Below are 21,488 nucleotides of genomic sequence, written 5' to 3' on the forward strand. Positions count from 1 at the left end.
AGTATAAATGACCCTCAGGTTTATCCTGATACTTGATAGTACATTAAAAAATGTATATTTATTACTACTCAGAGTGATTGTCAACAAGTGATTATTTTTAGTATTGTTCTATCAAGGTGATGACTTCATTTTGGAGAAATGATGTGTATCCAAATGCTACTTAGATAGAATATCTATGGTTTTAAGCTTTATCCTCTCAAAATACAGTATTTGATATTCATGATAGGTATTATTTAAATATTTATCACCATCTTATGCTCAACGAATATAGACTGAATGCCAGAATTTTCATTTTTCTTGACACTTAAGTTGTCACCACATAATTCATTTTTGTAGTCATTTTAGAGTCAGAAGTGACCACAGAATTCAAGTTAGAGAAAAATGTTATTCCGGTGTTTGGAGTACCTTTAACATAAGAGAGGGAAAAAGCAAAATTTTTGATGTGAAAGGTTAGGAAAGGTAACCTGGGAAATGATTGATATTTAGTATTAAAGTAATCCTCAAGGAATACCCCTTTTCATAGGGAAATTTGATGTCCAGGAGTTATTGAACTTGATAGTCCTTTACAAAAACTTATCCAGTTGATGTTGTTCTCTCTTTTAGAGCAGGAAAGAAAGGAAAGGCTGGAAATCCCAAGGATGCGGCCATTTCCTGCCACCTCTGCTTGCTATGTGCCTTCATTAGTTTGCCGTGCAGTCAGTTGTGCTTCCATTAGCACTAAAGGGCAATCAGCTGTAGCTTTCAGTGTGCTAGGATCGTCTGGCTGCTCTCGTTCCCGTAGGACAGAGGATACAAACACTGTAAAAGGATGCCTCAAGGACTTAAGACTTAAGACCAACTGAGGTTAGAGTGTTGTAATTAAGCAATAATTAACCAGGTTCCTTTCTGGGTACTTTTTATTGTCCTTGCTAGAGGTGAGTCATTCAGCAGCCAAGGCATCCTTTCCTTACCAGGTCCAACCATTGTCTCCACTTCCTCTTCTTTCCCACTGAGGGGAGGTAATGTTAGAAGTTTCTTCTGAAAGCAACTATCAAATGGAATTGCAGCAGGCAGACCCATGCACACGGTGCTGAGGGAAACCACTTCACTGATTAATAACATGTAACTAGACGGGGGGAGCTTGACAGCTGGTTAAACAAGTTATAGTAGTAAAGTTGGAAATGAAGAGTGCTTGATCACTTGATTCATTTAAAGCCACATAGAGATTCTATCAATAATGGGGTAAGTAGTCCTAGGTGAGAGAGGAGTGTGATTTGAGAGGGTACTGACAAATAAAAGTTTTCCCTGGTTTGTCTTCTTTTCTTTTTATTAATTCCTGCGACTCGAATCATTTCTTGAAGGTATTTTCTCTGACTGGAAGTATCATGCTACCTGGGAGGTGTGATGAACCAACAAGGATGGTAACAGTTGGTATCATTGGGAGGTCTAGGTCCAAAGGGTAAGTGTTGGTAGGTGGGAGGACGTAGGAGAATGTTCTGATATGGCAGCTGTGTTGCTGTGCAGGATTCTTGATAGAAGGGGGCAAGAAGGGTCATTAAAAGACCCATGGGTCCACAGGGGGTCAGGCTGGAATAAGAGGTGCATGGCTTCTTCAAAGACAAACTAGTCGCTTTCCAGTGGTGGTCTTGAAGCTGTATATTTGATTTTGAGTACTGGTGGTAATCAAAGCAGTTCTGTTGCTTTTGATTTGTGTTTTTATCATGGCTGTGACCCAAACTTATTGTTGATGGGTAAACAGAAATGCACAGGGTGGATTTGCTTGGCTCCAAGGTCACAACAATAGCCAGTGGTAAAATTGGAACATAAACTGAAGCCTCCTGATTCCCCGACAGGTGCCTTTTCAGGCATCCCAGATGGTGAACTGGCAGCCAAGGAGCCATGTCTGCCTCAGGACTGGATTGTGCTAGGCCTCTCCCTACAGCTTCGCTCCACTTTGTCTGTGTTCAGGGATCTTTTCTGGCACCACTTCCTGCCTGACCAGTCCTTTCTTTTGGGTAAAGAAAGTCATTTAGTTGACCCAGCAAGAAGTTATACGGTTCCAGGACAAAGCCTGTCATTGCTGCTGACCCAGAAGATCTCCACACAGTGCGTCCTACCCTTGCAGCCATCAGTAACCTCTCCTTCTGCGCCGGACTATACTACTTCCCCTTGAGTCAAGAGGAATGTAATTACACCTCAAGATTTTCCTAGACTAGTCCACGCTTGTTATAATACTTTGTCCTTGAGGACATGCCCATTGACAAGGATACACCAGCTGAGAGAAGATCAGTGAATGCACACATCAACCCTAGAGAACGAGTTTGAACTTGCCCTCTAGCAGCCCAGGGAAGTTCATGTTTGTATTGTAAATTTTTAAACTTTGTATTTTCCTGCTGCCTCAACAGCCCCACAAATAGACTAGGAGCTCCCTGCCCAGGTGGCCAGGTGTACCAGTGCGATAAGGCTGGCCTCTGCCACAAGTTTCCCTTCTTGCCCTCCCCTCATGTGATCTAGTGACATTGAAACACACCAGTGAAATCCCATTACACCTTTGGCTTGTGTGCCCCTGACCCCCAATAAAGGCTCTTGCCCACAGGTCCTTCCTCTCTCAGCTCCCCACCTGCTTGGTTGAGTCTGTTCCCATAGCCCTCCATGTCTCTTCCCCCAATGTGGCCCCCTCAAGTCATGCAGTGACTGGCTCTCTAGGACCTGTGAATATAATAAATGTTGTGTTCCTTCTCTGTCCCCTCTTGTGGCCACACTGGACTGACCACCTCATGAAAGAGTATAAGCAATGTTTCCTGCTGCTTCATGACCCATCCACTCTTTCTTTTATGTCCCTCCCAAGTCATTCCTATTTGAACTATACCATTTCTCAGCATCATCACTGCCAAACATATTGAGTACCTATCACTTGCAAGGGGCAGGGCTAGGTGCCATGAGACTCTGTCTTTGAGGAGGTTGCAGTGAGCTATGGAGATTAGGCACTGACATATGAAAATACAGCTATAATAGAACTGCAGTGCCATATAATTGACATGTAAGTGGGAGGGACAATATATTCTGAAGGGGGCAAGAAGTCATTCCCAACAGAAATGGTCAAATACGGCTTCATGGTAGAAGTAGGAGTTCACGGAAACCATAGAGTCTCAAGGTGAGTGGATTTGGCGAGAGCTTCCTTGTTACATTTTCAGGCAGTCTCTGAGCACCTCTAATAATGGCGAACTCACCATCTCCTAAGGAGGCTGTGTCTGATCACTGTTTCTACAACAGTTCTTGGGTCTGAATCTAAACTGTGCCTTGAGCTCCAGTAGAATTCTGTTGGAGGGAGAAGGAGGGCTTCCCAAGCTGGGGAAATGGCAAGCGCAAAGTTGTGGGAAAGGAAAGGACAAATGATTGTGGAGTAGACTATTAGTCAGGCAGTGTTCCTACTTCAGCAGACTTGCGTCAACAGGAGGCAGGAAAGGGAAGCTGCAAGGCAGATTGTGACAGGTCTTGAATTTCAGGTTCAGGAGCTTAAAACTCATTCTGAAAACAATAGAAAGCCAAGAAGCATGTTCCTCCCTTTTTAATTTTAAATTACAAAAGTAGTACAAGCTTGTTGTGAAAAACAAACGAACAAACAAAAAACCCAGAGAATATGAAATCAAAGAAGAAAATCAAAAGTTTTTGATCACAAGGATGACATTGTAGGAAGAAAAATGCGCGATGATTGGCCGTGAGGCAGGGAGGTGTGCCACGGTTGCTAGGATCCACCTGACCTCAGGTGTTCAAGGCTGGATTTAGAAGTGGCAATGAGTGTTGAGTGGAGGAGAAGGAAGGAAGTGAGGGTGTGAAGGAAGACCTGAGTGCAAGCACACTCTTCTTTTTTTAAAAATAACGTCTTCATTTTAAGAGCTTCTGTTCTCTGAGTCCGTTCCCATCGTGTACTGAACATAAGGCATATCAATCTATTTCTAAAGTTGGGAACTTAAATTATCATTAGTTCATCCTACCTTCTTTTCCAAATTTGCTGAAAGAAATGAATGTATTATTCTGGTTATTTGTAACACTAGAAGAGACTTTAAGAAAAGGCAGATTGACATTCATAGACATTTATCTAGAGCTGTGAAGATATTGAGGCCACCGAATTTCTTTTTTTGGAGCTTAGTGTTTGCCTGAACTGATTCACTCTTTTGGATTATGCTCATTGATTTGGCTCAATTCATTTGCAAAGTATAGGAGCCTTAATAGTATAGGGCTTGATTTTGTTCATTCAATAAATACTTACTGAGCATTTTCTAGGCTCTGGGGATCCAGCCGTGAACAGAATGAAGTCCCTGGCCTGATTGTGTTTGCACTCTAGTGGGAAAAGATGGACAATAAATGAATAAGCATTATCTCTTATGTCAGAGGGCAATAAATTTTGTGGGGACTAATAAAGCAGGAGGACTGTAGGGTGAGATCTGGGAAGTTGCTGGAATTCTCTCTTTGATAAGGTGACATTTGGGCAGAGACCTGAAGGAGATGAAGGAGCAACCCAAGTAGCTTTCTGGGGGAAAACTACCCAAGAAGAGGGCAGGGCAAGTATAAAAGCCACAAGGCAGTAGTGTATTTAGAATGTTTGATAAACAGCAAAGAGGCCAATGGCTGGAGCAAAGAAGAGAGTAGAAGAAGTGGGGTGAGATGGGATAGCAAGATCATAGACAGTTCATTTTACAAAGTCCTTTTCCCTTAAGTAAAAGGAAAACACTAATAAAGAAATACATCTGTATAACTGTTGAGAATTTAGTTCCTACTATAGACATACTGTATTTAAAATTGGCGTTTTAGTGAAACCCTAGAGCCCTGCTTCCTAGTTTCCTCTGAAATAATGCACAATCAATGATTTTCATTCTGGCGCTTTCTTTACTCTTCTGAATTCCCCATTATGACTCCTTTATGGGAGTGCTCACCCCATCTTCCTCCCTCCAGTGGGATTTAGAAGTGAAGAAATCTGCTTTTTGTGGCAAGTGAGTTATGTAATAATTTAAAAGAGTGTCTCTCCTCTGCCTGTCCCTGTCCCTGCCAGCAGTGCTAATCCGTAATGGTATTTTTTAGCAGTGGAGGAGGGGAAGGTGGTCCTGGAGGCCTCAGTGATGGGGCAGTTCCAGTTCTCTGTCTTTAAAGCTCTGACTCTCAATCCCCCCATCGAGTAAGAAAAGCATCTTTCTTTTTCTAGGGGTCAATAGATGTTCTGTCCATATTAGGGGGCATTGTAGAGATGGGGTTTCACAGCCCTCCCAGGGTTTTTCCCCAATGTTACCCCAGCCATGAGTCTGTTAGTCTAGCCACCTGAAAAATGACCGTATCCATTTATTTCTAGGCTGCTTTCCTGCTTCTATTTAGAGCCTAAATAGATTACTGGAATCTATCCTCTCCCCTGAATTTTATAAACGCAAGTGCTTAACAATCCGTGTTTAAATGAGGACAGAGAATTTACTTAACAGCTGAATTCTCCATGGCAGATCATATCGAATATGAAAGAAGAATATTTTTGCTCTTCCTCAGAAAATTAGCAGTGGGTGGAGGAAGATCTTTAGACTCAGTACTTTGAACAAGTCTAGATATTTTAGTCTTAGATATACAAAAAAGGTTAATGAAAGAGATGTTATGTATTCATTCAATAGGTACTTCTAGAGTGCCTGTAATATGGGAGACCCAGTTCCAGACACTGGGGATACAACAGTGAACAATAATAATAAGAACAACAAAACACTCAAGGTTCTTATTCTCATGTCATACACTCTGGTAGAGAAAATATAAACAACTGTGGTCATGCATTCAATTTATCCAGTATTTCCGTCTCATCTATCTCTGGAACATGGTGGGATTCTGCTTCCTGGTCTTGCTCTTGGTTCTGGCTGGTTAGGTGTGAGCAGGGGTGGTGTGGCACTTCTCAGCTAGAGCATTTGATTGCACATGCAAGACCTTCTAGCATTTTCTTCTCTCCTCGTCAGCAACTAGCAGTATTCTACATAGTTGCTGCTCTGTTTGCCTGAGTCCCAGAGTGAAGGCAATGTGGAGTAGAGCCCTTAGCTGACCCTTCATGGACATACAGTATGAAAAGAGAATAAACCTTTGTTATTTAAAGCCATTGAGATTTTTGAGTGGTTTTGTTGTGGGACAACCTAGCCTATTCTGACTGAGATAGAAATTAAAAAATAAATACAACTTTTAAAAGGAGATGATTTCAGGTAGTGATATATTCTATATCGAGAACAAGACGGGGAGCTGTAACAGAAAATGCCTAGGGAGCAGGGTGGAGGCTCCTTTAAACAGGGTGGTCAGCATAACTGCCTTCCAGGAGGTTGTATTGGAACTAATGCCTAAATGATGAAAAGGATCTAGCCAAGTGAAATTTTGGAAGAAACACAGTGAAAACTGAAGGAATAGCAAATGAAAAATCCATGGGTGGTAAAAACATTTGGTACACTTGAGAAACATCAAGGATGTTTGTGGAGTCTAAAGAGGGAGGAGGAATAAGAGGGAGTAGGTAGGATTTCATGATGTAGGATTTGGTAGGTTTTGGTAAAGAAATTTTATTTCATTTTAAGACTAAGCCATCATAGTGTTCTGAGCAGAGAAATGACATGATCTGATTTAGGTTTTTATAGTGACTATTTGTGTTGCTGTGAAAAGAATGGCTGTATGGGGGAAAGGGTGAAAGCAGGGAAACTAACTTCTAACTGGTAATTAGGAGACTTTTGTATTAGTCCCTGTGGTTCAGTTGAGGATGGTAACTGTGGAGATGGAGAGAAATGGACAGAATTAGGATGCATTTTGGAGGTTGATCCCACAGGATTTCATGATGGATTGGATGTGGGTGATACACATAAGGCTTAAGGATGGATCATGTGTGTGGGTGTGTGTATGTGTGTGTGTGTGTATTTGAGTAACTGGGTGGATTGTGTTGCTATTTAATTAGGCAGGGAGATTGGGGGAAGGAGAGATTTGGGGATGAAAAATCAAGTTTCTATTTTGGACATATTGAGTTTGAAATGCCTATCTGTATACTCATGCTTAGTCAATACAAATTGGGTATGTGCTTATTCAATACAAATTGGGTATGTTTGGGCTTCCAGTTCTAGTAATATGAAGTAGCTTGTATCAGACTAATCTTTCTGCAGATAAAAATTATAACCTCTTATCCTATCCCCCCTAATAACCGTCTCCCTAAATGCTTCTATTTTAAGGCATTGGAGAATGACCAAAAGAAGTCAGAGGTAGGAGGGGATTCAATCTTGATAAAAGGGAGCCATACTGGTGAGATCCACGCATTTAACTTTAACCCTGAAGGTAATCCCCAGCCCATTAAGCATGGGCGCATCTGTAACTCCAGTAGAAATCCACAGTTCTCTTGATTTGAGGACTGAGTGTGGAGTTCAGGACTGGCAGAGAAATTGGAAAATAATGAGGGAATTCCTGGCAAGAGCAGACCCACAGAGTGGAGAGCCTCAAATTTTGTGTGTAAACTCTGTTTAAATCCTTGGCTGGCCCTGAGCTGCTCATTCTTGGGGGAGTCTTCAAGAAACGCAGCAAAAGCACTAGCTGAAAGGTTGAAAGAGCTGAGCAGAGGTTTCAGTGACTGTGTACTGCAGGGGAGACAGAGATTGGAGTTTGAGTCATACCAAGTTAGAAGGATTGGCAAACACCTTGGGCTTGCCACTGAAACTCAAGAAGGGCTGCCCCTTAGAAATAAAGACTATATCCTAGGGCTGTGGAATTTGCCTCAGGCCTGAGGTTGAAACCAACATAGACCTACCCTTACCAAGTGTAAAATCAAGCCTACACAAGTTCAGGTGATGAGCCAATAATTTAAGTGCCTGGTAGAACAAGCAATTAACACTCTTTATAGGAAGATAACAGAATGCAGAGTCTCTACAATGTATCATCCATAATGTCCAACATAAAATAAAAATTGACTATATATGCAAAAACAAAAACAAAAGTCCTCCAGGACACTGACCTGTAGTCCAGAGAACAAGAAGTTAATAGAAACAAATATGTAGATGACCCAGAAGTCAATTAGCAGACAAGGACTTTACAGCAGTGTTTATCATGGGCAAATAGGATAATACAAAGAAAACCCAAGAGTTTCATAGTCAAACAGCTGAAAACCAGAGATAGAGAATGTTGAGCAGCCAGATAATAAAAGTCACATTTCATATAGTGGAAAAATGATATGAATGATGACTAACTTCTCATCACAAACTATGGAGGCTGGAAAATATCTTTAAAAGTACTGAAAGAAATAAAAATTTCAATCCAGAATTCTACATCAAGCCAATACATATTTCCAAAATGAAGGTAAATAAAAATATTTTTCGGAAATTAAACATGACATTTATCTCCAGCAGACCTGCAGTCCAAGAAATGCTAAAGAAGGTTCTTTTAAACTGGAGAGCAATGAAAGCAGATAGAAACTTAAATCTACAGGAAAGAGTGAAGAGCACTAGAGATCATAAATATGGAGATAAATTAAAAGACTATTTTTTTCTTTTCTTAATTTTTTTAAAAGACAACTGGATGTTTAAAGAAAAAATTATAATATTGTACTGTGGGGCTTTATAGTTTATGATGATATAAAATATATGACAATAATAACAAAAAAGGATGGTGGTAAATGAAATTATGCATGCTGTGGCAAGATTTTTATATTTTACATGAAGTTGTACAATGTTAATCCTAAACTATGATAAGCTAAGGAGTCATGTTGCAATCTTTAGAACAATCACTGAAAAATAATACAAAGAAGATAGATGAGAAATCTAAATAAGAAGTAAATTAGAATACTAAAAATATTCTATTATGTGCAAAGAAGGCAGGAAATGAGTAGCAGAGTAAGAGTATATAGATATGATGAGGATAAAACAAAGAGCTGAGTGGTAGACCTAAATCTAACTGTATTTATAATTAGATTTTATGTGAAAAACCTAAACATTCCAATGAAAAGGCAGAGATTGTCAGACTGAATTAAAAAAGCTTGATGCAAGCATATACTGTTTTTAAGAGATAAATTTTAAAGACATAGAGCAATTAAAATTAACAGGATGGAATATGAATATATCATAAAACAGTTAATATAAGAAAACTGGTATATGTGGCTGGCCTAGTGGCATAGTGGTTAAGTTTGCATGCTCTGCTTTGGTGGCCCGGGGTTCACAGGTTTGGATCCTGGGCACAGACCTGTACACTGCTGATCAAGCCATGCTGTGGCAGTATCCCACATACAAAATAGAGGAAGATTGGCATGGATCTTAGCTCAGTGACAATCTTTCTCAAGTAAAAAGAGGAAGATGGGCAACAGATGTTAGCTCAGGGCCAATCTTCCTCACAAAAAGAAAAAAGAAAACTGATGTGAATATGTTAATATTAGATAAAGTAGCCAAAGTGAACATTTCAAAATAATGGGTCAATTGATTCAGAAGATATAACAATCATAAATATATATGTACCTAGTTACAGAGATTCCAAACATCCGAAGCTAAAACTGACGGAATTAGAGGAAAAACAAATCCATAACCATAGTTGTATAATTTACTGTTCTTCTCTTAGTAAATGATAATGTTAAATTAGACAGAAAAATTAATAAGAACATAGATGATTTAAAAGCTATCAGCCACCTTGATCTTGACTTGATGACCAACAAATGTCAGAATATACATTCATCAAGATAGACTAAGGTTTATTCTTCTCTAAGCAAAAAGGGAAAATCAAAGATTCATAAATTAATTTAATTTATTTAATACTTGGAACATAAAAAGTCTAAATAAATCTCAAAATATAAAATCAGACAGAGTATGTTCTCTCACCACAAAGAAATTAAATTAAAAATCCCAAACAAATACACATAACACACGCATACACACACACACAGAGGAAATCTCCCAATATTTGGAAATTTAAAAACACACTTCTAAATACTTATGTTCAAAGAAGAATTAGCAAGAGAAATTAGAAAATATTTCTAACTGAATGATGATAAAGATATCTGAAAATCTATGAGACGTAGCAAAAGCAGTGCTCAGAGATAAATTGATATTTTAAATGCTTATGTTAGAAAAGAAGACTGATTTGAAATCATGTCTCTAAGTTTCCATATTCAGCAGTTAGGAAAAGAAAATCAAATTGAACCAAAAGTAAGTAGAAAGGAGTAAATAATAAACATAAGAGCAGAAAGAAAACAAAAAAAGAAAAGCAATAGAGAAAATAGGCAAAATCAAAGCTTGACTATTTTGAAAAGATTAGTAAGACTAGAAATTACTCCTAAGATTGACTAAGAAGCAAAGAGAGAAAACAAAAATTGCCAATATCAAGAATTAAAGAGTGATTGTCACTACAGATCCTAAACAGATGAAAAATGTAGGGAATGCTAATTTATTTATGCCAATAGATTCCCCAAAACCACGAAAAAAAAAGAAAAATTTCTTGATAGACATAGTGTAACAAAACTGAAACAACAAGAAATAATCTAAATAGCTATATATCTATATAATAATTTGAATTCATTATCAAAATCTCTCCACAAAGAAATTTCCTGGCTTAAATGATTCCATTTCTTGTGGTCTTGAGGTAGGTGTTACCCTCTAAGTAAGAGAGAGAATCAAGGATTTGTTTATTTGTTTATTTGGTACTTGTCCCTATTATGTGCCTGGCACTATGCTAAGCACTTTACAAATAACTTATTTGTCAGACATGTGTGTGGTGTTAAGGACATGGAGAGATGAAGGAAAATTTCAGGAATGATTATTTCCTACAATATTTGCAATATACTCAACAGAACTGAACATTTCTGTCTGTTTTCTGCCCACTTTGACAGAAATTTGTGGGCAAATTGGAACATGCTTTCTCATGGTGTGATTGACCAATCAGTGCCTTGCTCCCATTTTCTCTTTGAGTGCAGAATAGAACACAATTGTTAAAACCTGGAATATGAGGCCCAGTTGGACTGCTTTGTGTCCCCCAGTCTTGCCTCATCATTTTCTGCTTTTCAAACTCATGCTGTCTGTTCCCTTGCATCTCTACATGTCAAATATTACCTGTTCTTCAAAATTTATTCCAAATGCTCCCTCCTGATTTGGCTTTTTATAAACTCTTATCATCTTGCATATTTTAGGAGTTTCATAAACATTTCTTGAATGGATTCCATGAATAGATGAGTGAATGAATGAATGAAGGCAGGTGTCTATCATGTTAGCTGATGCAAAGAGTAACCTCTTCTTTGCAGCTTCATCCTCACTGCTATCATGGTTTTGTGACTGGAAATTGGCCGTCTGCACAACAATGACTAATGTTTAATATAACTGTGTAAGCTATTACAGAGCAATTTTGCAACACTTGAGAGTCGATTGACTTGTTATTGATTTGATTTGATAATTGATGTATGCCAACAAGAAGTTAACATTTCATTAAAGATTAATTGGAGATGTTTTTTCTAAGCATTCATGAGGGATCTTTTTTTCCCCTGTGTTCAGAGCACAGTACTAGGCTTTACTGGATATTTAACAATTCATCCAGATGTTGTTCTGACAGGAAAAAAAACCCCTATCAGTTGAGGAACTTTCTGGTTCCTATCTTATTCCTTCATTCCTTAGTCAACATATTTGTTAATTATTAAATCTATAATTGTGCTTAATCTTAAATGATAATCTCGCGAAGATTATTGATGTGAGTGTGGCAATCCCTGCTTTTTCATGGGGTGAGTTGTGACTAAGGCATTTCAAAGCTCCCCATTTTCAGAACCACCTGCTACTTATCTCAACTGCGGGCTCATCATTTTCCATTTTTGGCTTATATCCTGTAATAATCAAGGATTGGCTTGGAAACAGTATTAGCACAGACCGTCATTATGAGCACAAATACTATTCTAAAAATAAATGAAAAAATTCTCTGTGCCTCTAACCATAGAAATCCTATGACTAAGGCATTGTATCTCTTTGGCCAATGTGGAACTCAGTGACACAGCAGGTATTAAGAAGTAGGAAAATTCTTTTTTGCAAGATATTTTCTTTTAGGTATCTAATTTGCTACCTTTTAGTTGAGAATTCCAAATACTTCCTATTACCAAGTTTTTGTTTGTGTTTTAATGTTACCAGAGAATTAGCTTACTCAAGAATGGAAAATCATAGATCACTGTATGATGTACCGTATTGAAAGAGGTTGAGCATCATTTGTTGATAATCCCCCAGCTGCAAAGATAACTTTTAATTTTTCCATCTTTCAGTTATGACATTTAAGATAATAATGTGCTTAACCACTCTACTGTCAAATAGTATGTTTTGCGCCATGGTGCAAAGAAATTGTGTCATGAAATTTAGCTAGTCTTTGAATTCTTAGTATCTTTAGTGGCATTATGCAATTTCTATAATATCCACAGATTGTAGCTACCTTTCTTCTCTTGATTCTTTTTTGGCAAAGAGAGAAAGAAATGATGATACAAATAAGGTATTTTACTGCGCTGGAAAATATCTTGAAATAGAAGATTATAAAGTCAGAGTCTAAAATGTAGGGGCAGTAGTCATGGAGAACGGAAGAAGACTAGCAGAGAATTGCATCAAAGATGCCGTGGGAAACAAAATCTTATGAAGTGGGTGCTCAATAGAGATGAATGCTTTAAGAAAGACAGAAAGATACTGCAAACAGAGAAAGAGTCATTAAATGTGGTGATAATTAAAACAGAGACAACAGTTTATAATCAAAACTTCCATTTTATCCTTTTTATGAAATGATAATACTTTATAGATTTGAATTCTCAAAATGATATCCCATAGTTTAAAAATGAAAGAAAATCATGTTGTTCTTTTTAATAAGCTTAGTACAGTATAAGCAGGCATGTTTAACAAGTGTAGTATGGCACAGGGGTTATTTAAAAAGTTATTCATTTGAGAATCTTTTATTTTTTATCTTTTTCTTTTTTGAAGATTGGCCCTGAGTTAACATCTGTTGCCAATCTTCCTCTTTTTTTTTCCCTTCCCAAAGCCCTAGCACATAGTTGTATATCCTAGTTGTAAGCCATTGTAGCTCTTCTATGTGGGATGCCACCACATGGCCTGACGAGCGGTGTGTAGGTCTGCACCCAGCATCCGAACTGGCGAACCCTGGGCCACTGAAGTGGAGTGCACGAACTTAACCACTTGGCCACAGGGCTGACCCCTGAGAATTTTAATCAAAACTTTTTAGTATATGAGAATCTAGTTAGATTTTACAAATATATCTGAAATGTATTAACTCTAATGTATGATATGAAGGAATCAAGCTTATCCAACACATTCAGCTGTACACAGCTCTAATGTTCAACAATTGTTTTTGATACTGAAATATATAAAAATGCTGAATCTGCTATTGTTTTTGCTTGCAATGGATATTAACCAAAATCTGAGGCTTATGCTGATGCAGGAAAACACTTTTGTTAATTTTATGTCATTAAAAAAGAAAAAAAACTTGCTCAGTTTCCTTTTCATCTTTTAAAGATTGTTTCCTTCTCTGCTGTTTCTACCTCTTTTTACTGTATCCTTTTTTTTCCAGTTAGCTTTTGTTCTTTTTTTTCATTGTCATTTCCTGTTTCATTCTGAGAGCTTATTTCTTACCTTTTACCAACATCAGTACTTAAATTTTTGCCATTTTATTTTTGTTTCTCCCATTCTTTTTATTCTACCTTAAAGTTATCTGCATATACTTGCTTTGTCTTTCATTTTTTTTATTCTTTCAACCATATTTTGCTCATTTGTCTTTATAGCCACTGAGTTATACTTGTTGTTGTTACAGCTTTTCATCTGAGCTGAAAAACCCATATATCTCTTCACTCATTATCTTCTAGTCTTCTGTTTTGACTTCTTTCTTTTCATTTCTGTATTTGTTCCTGTTTTCCTATCTTAGGTTTTCCCACTTTGGAATTGTTGGTATTTTTCTCTTTGGACTAGTAAAAGTGAGCTTTCTTACTTCATAACATTATAGGAGTGAATGAAAGCAGTGAAGACAAGAGAACATTCTCCTTTTCCATCACAATAAATAAATAAGAAGGAATTATGGAAGTTTAGTTTGTGTCTTCTTTTCAGGAGTGAGAGGTCAAAAAGACTTAAAAAGCATATTAAATCCTGAAAGACAGTCTCATCTAGTCTGTCTGTTTCCCCCAATCTTTACTCCCCCTTTTTGTTTTTAATCTACACAGGTTCTTGGATACTTGATCCTGCATTCTTAGTGTTCTTTTTCATTTGACTTGTTCTTCAGTTTAAGTCCTTCATTAGTACTTTGCATACAATAAACATTCTGGACATATCAAGTGAGTTAATTTGAGCTACTCTCTAATGTACTGGCTTCTTCACCATCTAAATACACACTCAAACGCCTCATTTCTGGGAGGGTAGTGGGGACATCAAATTGGATCCTGTGGGATGGAGTGAAGCCAGGGTGACTGAAATCCCTCTAGGGATCCAGGTGGGAATTACATTTTCTCACTAGTAAATAACATTTGATATTTGATAAGTTTTCTCTCCTAGTTTCTCAAGTAATAGGAGATCCCCAAGGGAACTCAACTGGTAAACTCAAACTGTATTAATTCTCCTCTGTAAAGAACAAGTTAGCTTCAATCATTTAATAAATACAATTTGCCCCAAAGTATTTTATAAATAATGTGCTTTAAAAAAGTGAAATACAGATAGTTTCTTTGCAGCCTCAAGATTTGCTACAAAAGTATATTCACTTCAGCATTTTGTTTCTTATTTAGCGCTATTTTATAGACATGTTTTCTGGTCAAGAAATATATATTTTCAAAATTTTTAATGCATAGTATAGACTCATATTAGTGTACGTCTAGTGTTTCATTGGGTTTGTCTAATTTATTTAATAGTTTTCTTGAATTTTTGGATGTTTCCTATTTTCTTTTATGAACAGAGGTTCAAATAATATATATGTACATACGTTTAAAAATATTTTTGCTCGTTTGCTCAGTTATTTCTTTAGGAAAAATGTCTAGAGTTGGAAGTTTTGAGTCAAAGAATATGCAAACTTTTGACTTGCTGTTTATTGCCATTTGTCCTATGAACTTTGATTTTCAACTTGAAGAAGTACCAATTTATTAAAAAGCAGCCATAATCATTGACCCACTAATTGGGAGAATCTATCCTATAGAAATAAAAGTGGTTTTCAGTATATGTATGTAAATATTTATGGGGTTTGTAGCAGCAAATAGCTTAAATCAATGTGAATGACCACAAATAAGAAAAAGATTGAATAAAATGTGGACCGTCCATGCTGTATAATATTATGTAGCCATTAAAATTGCCCTATCTGTTGATCATAGTGATGTCCATGATGCTGAGTGAGAGGTACAAGTTGCAGAGCAATGTGCATTGTAAAATTTTGTTTTTGTAAAATCGAAAAGCAACACGCACACACATATATACATATAGTCACATTTTATATATGTATATGTTTTATTTATTTGTTTGAACATAGAGAAAGTTGTGAAAGGATACACTCAGGGTTTTAAAACTGTGTCTTAGGCAGTCTGTATGAGTACATCTTTGTGTTGTTTCACATGATACAATGGGAAGTTTTACTTTTGTAATAGAAGTTAGTAATGAAAATAAAGGAAAACATCACAGCCCTAAAAAACCACTCTAACTTTGCTGGAAACTGTTCTAAACTAGAGAGCTTCCTTCAGTCCCCAGAGAAATTTCAGAGCTTTGAAGAGCTGCCCTGAAGTCAGGATGACTTTTATAGTTAACTTAATTGGTATATTATTTTACACAAGATAACAACTAAACTATTGGGATTTCTCCAGTTATTGATGTCCTCAAACGTAATCACGCTCAGAAAGGCTGCTGAAAATATGGTCAGCTTACATCCTGGCCTGGTTCATGTCAAACAACCAATTCTTAGAAGAAGAAATAGTGTACGAAATAGCAAAAGCGTATCAATTTAGGAAATTGTTTTTAGAAGTAATCTATAATTTTGGATAGATAAGAGGAAGGAACAAATTTTATAGCAGCTGAAAATATAGAATCAAATAGAGTAGAAACAATAGGCTGTAGCTGAATCTGTGCTTTTGGTAACTCACAAGATTTAAGAGGATTTTAGTTGAAATCTTGTCTTTCTAAGGGGGAGCAGTAAGTATCAAAAGGAAAATAAGTTTCTGTATGGCTTAGAAATTTTAAAGCCTGGTAGCACTATACAAAAGTCATTTTGAAATAAAAACTTTTAGTAATTCAGAGAACAAAAGTACAATAAGTACTTTCTTTATAAGAGTAAAATTTTTTATTGCTCATAGGTAAGATCTTGATAATTGAAAGCCCTTGAACAAAGACTCAAATATAGTAGGTTGTCAGTTGATAAGTGTGTACCAATGATATTTTGTAGATATCTTTTGAAAGGAGTTCCCGGGAAGCTGTGCTTAAACTTGATTAGCCAATAAACTAAAATATATTTTAGTTTAAATATATATAAAATATATTTGAGTTAAATTATAAATGCTAATCATACATGCTGACTTGTGAACAAGTTTGTCAAACATTGCTGGATCAGGGGTCTGAACACTCTATAATGTTAATATTATTCTAATATGGGTCTGTTTTAGATGCACATATAAATAGTTTTATCCAAAGCATATGTTAAAATTATTCTATCCCTGTAAGAGTCTCAGAATTTAAACTCTACTATAATTTCAACATAGGTCGTCAATAAGTGGTAACAGGTTAATGAATAAGTCATATTTTATTTTATATTTTCTCAAACTTTATAAGCAAAAAAATTTAAAGCATTTAATGAAATTGGATGCTGAATAGAAATGAAAAGATTCCATGGTGGTTAGTGGTGACCACTATATATATCGGTATATAATTCCATATGTAATCCCGTTGCTCCCCATTGGTGAGGTCAGTGGGAGTACCGTAGCACTCTGAAGCAAACTTTCACAGGCTGTCCTGGTGCAGGTCCCAAAGCAGGAAATAAATATAGTTTTGCTGTTGGGTGAGGCAAGTGTATCTGTGTGTGTAGCTAACATGCAGAGAGGTACGTTCCTGCGTACTCCTGCTGCTGGGTCTGATGTGGGCTGTGGCTTCTCCATAGAGAGTTTGTGTACCCACTCACTGTATTTTAAGGAGAGCTCTGACTCCTCTCTGCAGATTTCATCAGTGTACATTTTATCAGGATGCACAGTTTAAAACATTCATTTATTCAAGTTTATCTAACTCAGCTAACTGTTAATTTGTTTCTGCTGCATTTGGGGTAATCTATCCCCAGGCCTTTCTGTGTTGTCTTGAATAATTGAGAGCCTGCTGGTCCACAGAGCCACATTGCTGCAGAAGCTGCTGCTAAGCCTCCAAGAAGCTCCCTTCGTTTGAGCAAGATTGAAAGTGGTTCCAGCCGGCTAGGAAAAAAAAATACATGAAGGCCGTAATAGGAAGGAAATCTTTAGGAATGAAATCTGTTTTCACCATGATTCATGTGGAAGGAATATAAATTAAAGATTCCTTCGATTTGTTGGAGTGTCTCTAATATTTTTCAAGTAGCATTTGTTTTACCTTCCTTATTTCAGCAAACTTTCGAAGGAGACTTTGAGTCTTAGTTTTCTCCTTCGTAAAATGAAGTAATAATACCTGCCTTCAATTCTACGATTTTGTGAGGATGAAATAGAGGGATGTAAAAGCTCCTATAAATGGCAAATGTGTCCACCACTCTAAGGCATTAGTTCTTTCTCACTGTGGTTTTTTGCCTTTTTATAACTTTTGATAACTTCCTGAACCTTATGTTATTACTCGAATACAACATACAATCAACCATGTTGCATGGTTAGGGGACTTTTTTTTTTTAACTTTTTTTTGAGATTATGGTAGTTTACAACTTTGTGACATTTCAGTTGTACATTATTGTTTGTCAGTCATGTTGTAGGTGCATCACTTCACCCTTTGTGCCCACCCATCTCCCTTTTCCCCTGGTAACCACTAATCTGTTCTCTTTGTCTACATGTTTAACTCCCACATGTGAGTGGAGGCATACAGAGATTGTCTTTCTCTATCTGGCTTATTTCGCTTAACATAATAGGCTACGGGAAATTTTTTGAATTTAATTTCTAATTTGAATTTTTGTCTCTTTTATTTTTCCCGTGCAGAAAGAAAATCAGCCTCTCAGTTACTCATATCCAATTTCAGAATTCTCTCGCAGAGTCAAGTAGCTGAGGCTTTGCAGAAACTTGGGGAACGTGAAGAATTGCAGATAATGACCAGCTCCTTCTGGGCATGCATTTCCTCAAGAAAAAGTTACATTGCTCAGTTTCAGTTAGCTGTGCCTTGAAACTGAGTGCAAGTGTCCCTGAAGACTCACCTGCCCACCCAGAGACAGGGCTTCCCTTGAGCCATTTTTCCACTGAGCCAGGATGGTGTGACCTCTTGCTGCTGCACTTTCTCAAAGTGATTGTATTTCACTGCTCTCATAAACACATCTTGTACAAGAAACAAGGTTGTCTTTTCAACTTGTGCTCCTGCTTGACAAGAAAAATAAAACCCAGTCTGCTTTCAGGACATTATGGCCTACTGAGAAGTCAACCCTTTTCATTTTTGCTAAGAATGCTTCTGTATCCATTTCCCATTCTTCGTGTAGACGGACAATATATTATGAAAGAAGAGAATCAGGTAGACGGACAATATGTTATGAAAGAAGAGAATCAGGATTGATAATTAGCCTGTTTCTGCTTTTGCTCTCTGGGATTCAGAAAGTTCTAACTAGCAGGGCTGGTTAAATAGGCAATTCTAAAATCCATAATTAGGAGATGCTTGTTAAATCCAGATTTTAATGCTTTTTTTTTTTTTATTATGCATGTGAGAGCTTGCAGCTTTTGATCTGTTATACCTTTACATATATTTTATGCTTGGCTATGCCAGTAACACAGATATTATTAAGTAAGGCCAGGATTTATTTTATTTTATATCTATAGGTTATTCTTTAGTCGAAAGATTATAGAGATGAAGGGATTTTAGACCAATTATTTTCATATGATTTATAGCAAGAAAGTATTTGTGAATTCCTTTGTGTCAGTAGTGAGCATAAGAAAGAATCTATTTGCATTTTTGCTTGTCTATATTATGTGACCTAAGCTGTATAGGCTGAATGTTTAGCTTTTTAATCAGAAACTAAGTTTGGTGCCGAGTGACATAGGTTAGATTGTTTAGACACGCACTGTCCAATACAGTAGCTGTTAGCCTCATGTGGTTATTGAGCTTCTGAAACGAGGCTAGTACAAATGGAGATGCGTTGGACATGTGAAATGCATACTGGAGTGAGTACAAAAGAAGATGTAAAATATTTTGCTAGTAATTTTTACGTTGAATTACATGTTGAAATGACATTTTGGATATTATGGTTGAGTGAAATATATTATTAAAGTCAATTTTACTGTTTAATTTTTAAAAAATTTCTTATGTAGTTACTAGAACATTTAAAATTGCACATGGGCCCCTCATTATGTTTCTGCTGCACACACTGCTCTTAGCAGTCTTGGTATAGATATATTATGTTTAGATCCTTCTCCTTGTCAAGTTTCCTCATTTTCCCCACTGATTTTGGGGTAAATTTAAGGAGATCTGCACTTTCTGGAAGCATTCCTTTTCATTGTCTCACTTGAAAAATGTCATTAGAATTACTCCACAAGTTTGCTCATCTTTCAGAGGTTTTATTTATACAAAGTTGATTTTAACTTGACTTTGGGTCTGTGAGCGTAAACATTGTGTAGTTTAGCTGTGTGTATAAAGGAGGCTGTTCTTCCTAGGGAGAGGGCACCGTCTTGTGGAATGTCCTGAATACAGCAGCTTCTTTCAGTGATCAGCTATAGATTTTAAGGTCTTTGGAATAGACAAATAATTTATTTCAGACATTTGGAGAAAGAAACTAAGATAATGATAAAGATGTTCACTTCTCTGCAGCATCTTTCCTATCTGGAGCTCATGTCAGTTCTGGGACTTACTTTTCTTAGTTATGCGATGCTGAGGTTGAGACAATGTAAGAGGAACATTCTGATTTAGAGTGCTTTTTAAAAATACAAAGCTCTTGTTCAAGTTTTTGGATTATTTTTTTTTCTTCCCCAAATTTCCAACTGAGGTTTTTGTGTTTAATTATAAAAAGAAGCAGCGTTCTATTTTTTTGTCCCTTTTCTATGTAAAACTTGAGGGTGTTTAAATTATTTAATCCATACAAGTAAGTTTCATTAAATAAACGAAGATGAAAAGATATATAAACGTCATATTACATTTTTTCAAGAACTAATTTTAGGTATTTTGGAGATATGCATTTTAAAAAGGGAAACTGTTGAAACAGTCTGGTTCATGTATTTTTTGGTTTTATACTTCTTGATGTACTATTTGTATGCATAATGATTAATTATTCAACGTATATCTCTTCATCTTCACATTTCATATTCAAACCCTGCCAAAAATAACTACCAAATCACTGAAATCTTGATACTGAGAACAGAATAGATTTTGCATGATTTGGAATTTTATTAACCGAGTCCAGCAAAACAAGATATGAGGCAGCATCTAGCCAATCCACTAAAAATTCTCCAAAGCATTTATTGTCTTTTCAGGCTGATGGAAGAGAGGGTAGTTATTAGCTATGGGGGTATGGGTCAGCTGGATTCCATTTTATGTGGAGACCCTGCCAGCCCATTTCTAAAATTGTGCTTGCTTTATATATACTACTTTCTTTGGAACCCAAAAATAATATGAAAACCATTGTGATTATGAAAACGTAACACAGATACCAGGACAAGACCAACAAAACTAAGGAGCTAGGCAACCAAATCCATCCTAAGGAAGGAAGCATAAGATTTGCGTACTCTATTTGCAAAAGGAGCCAAAATTTACCCATATTGACAGCAAAGAGCTGAAATAATTGTATGATTCTTGTGAAAATATTATTAATGTCTATTGCTTATTCATTAAAAAGCTTTCATGAGTTTCCATGTGGTAATAGACTTTTAGATCTCTATTTAATATTACATAATATTACTTTTAATTATTTGCTAGATAAATAAATTCTTGATGGAATAAAAAATTCATTTAAACTTGATTTCCAAAAAGTCAATTTTAAAATTTACAATGTTAGTTTTAGTGACAACTATTGTTCAGTTCTCTCTCACATTTCCAGAAATCTATGCTTGTTTCATAGCCACCAGCAAAGGCTTCTGTTGATGAGAGATCTGGACCCACTGTTGTTTCAGGAAGATAATATTTTTTTTGTAGGAAAGTAGCCATTTAAGTGGAATCTTCCAAGCAACTGTCTCAACCCTCTCCCAGGTTCTTGCTCCACTCCTATTGTTTTCGTTTTTCTATCCCATTCCATTTGTGAAAGCCGGGCCATGAGCCAAAAAACACCTCATGGATTAGTAGCAATCACAGTCACTTGAGAGCAGGGTGGCCACCTGGCCTCTTTTGGTGTGAACAATGCAGCTTTGTGTGTATTGGTCCTAGTCGAGGCGGGCTGTATAAGGACACTGAGAT

At 36.7% G+C, this 21,488-nt stretch overlaps 1 protein-coding gene across 12 annotated transcripts in view; it reads left to right on the forward strand.

The window, feature by feature from the left end:
• The window catches only part of TMEM117 (transmembrane protein 117), a 430,180-nt gene that overhangs the window by 19,088 nt on the left and 389,604 nt on the right, over positions 1-21,488 (forward strand). The window contains exon 3 of one of the 12 annotated variants that reach the window (XM_070621097.1): positions 18,107-18,568. The exons of the other annotated variants lie outside the window; for them this stretch is intronic. The gene's annotated coding sequence lies outside the window, so the exon portion shown is untranslated. The remainder of the gene's footprint in view (positions 1-18,106; positions 18,569-21,488) is intronic. 12 annotated transcript variants of the gene reach the window in all.

The sequence above is a fragment of the Equus przewalskii genome, chromosome 5 (genome assembly GCF_037783145.1).
Source record: "Equus przewalskii isolate Varuska chromosome 5, EquPr2, whole genome shotgun sequence".
In the NCBI taxonomy this organism is placed as follows: domain Eukaryota; kingdom Metazoa; phylum Chordata; class Mammalia; order Perissodactyla; family Equidae; genus Equus; species Equus przewalskii.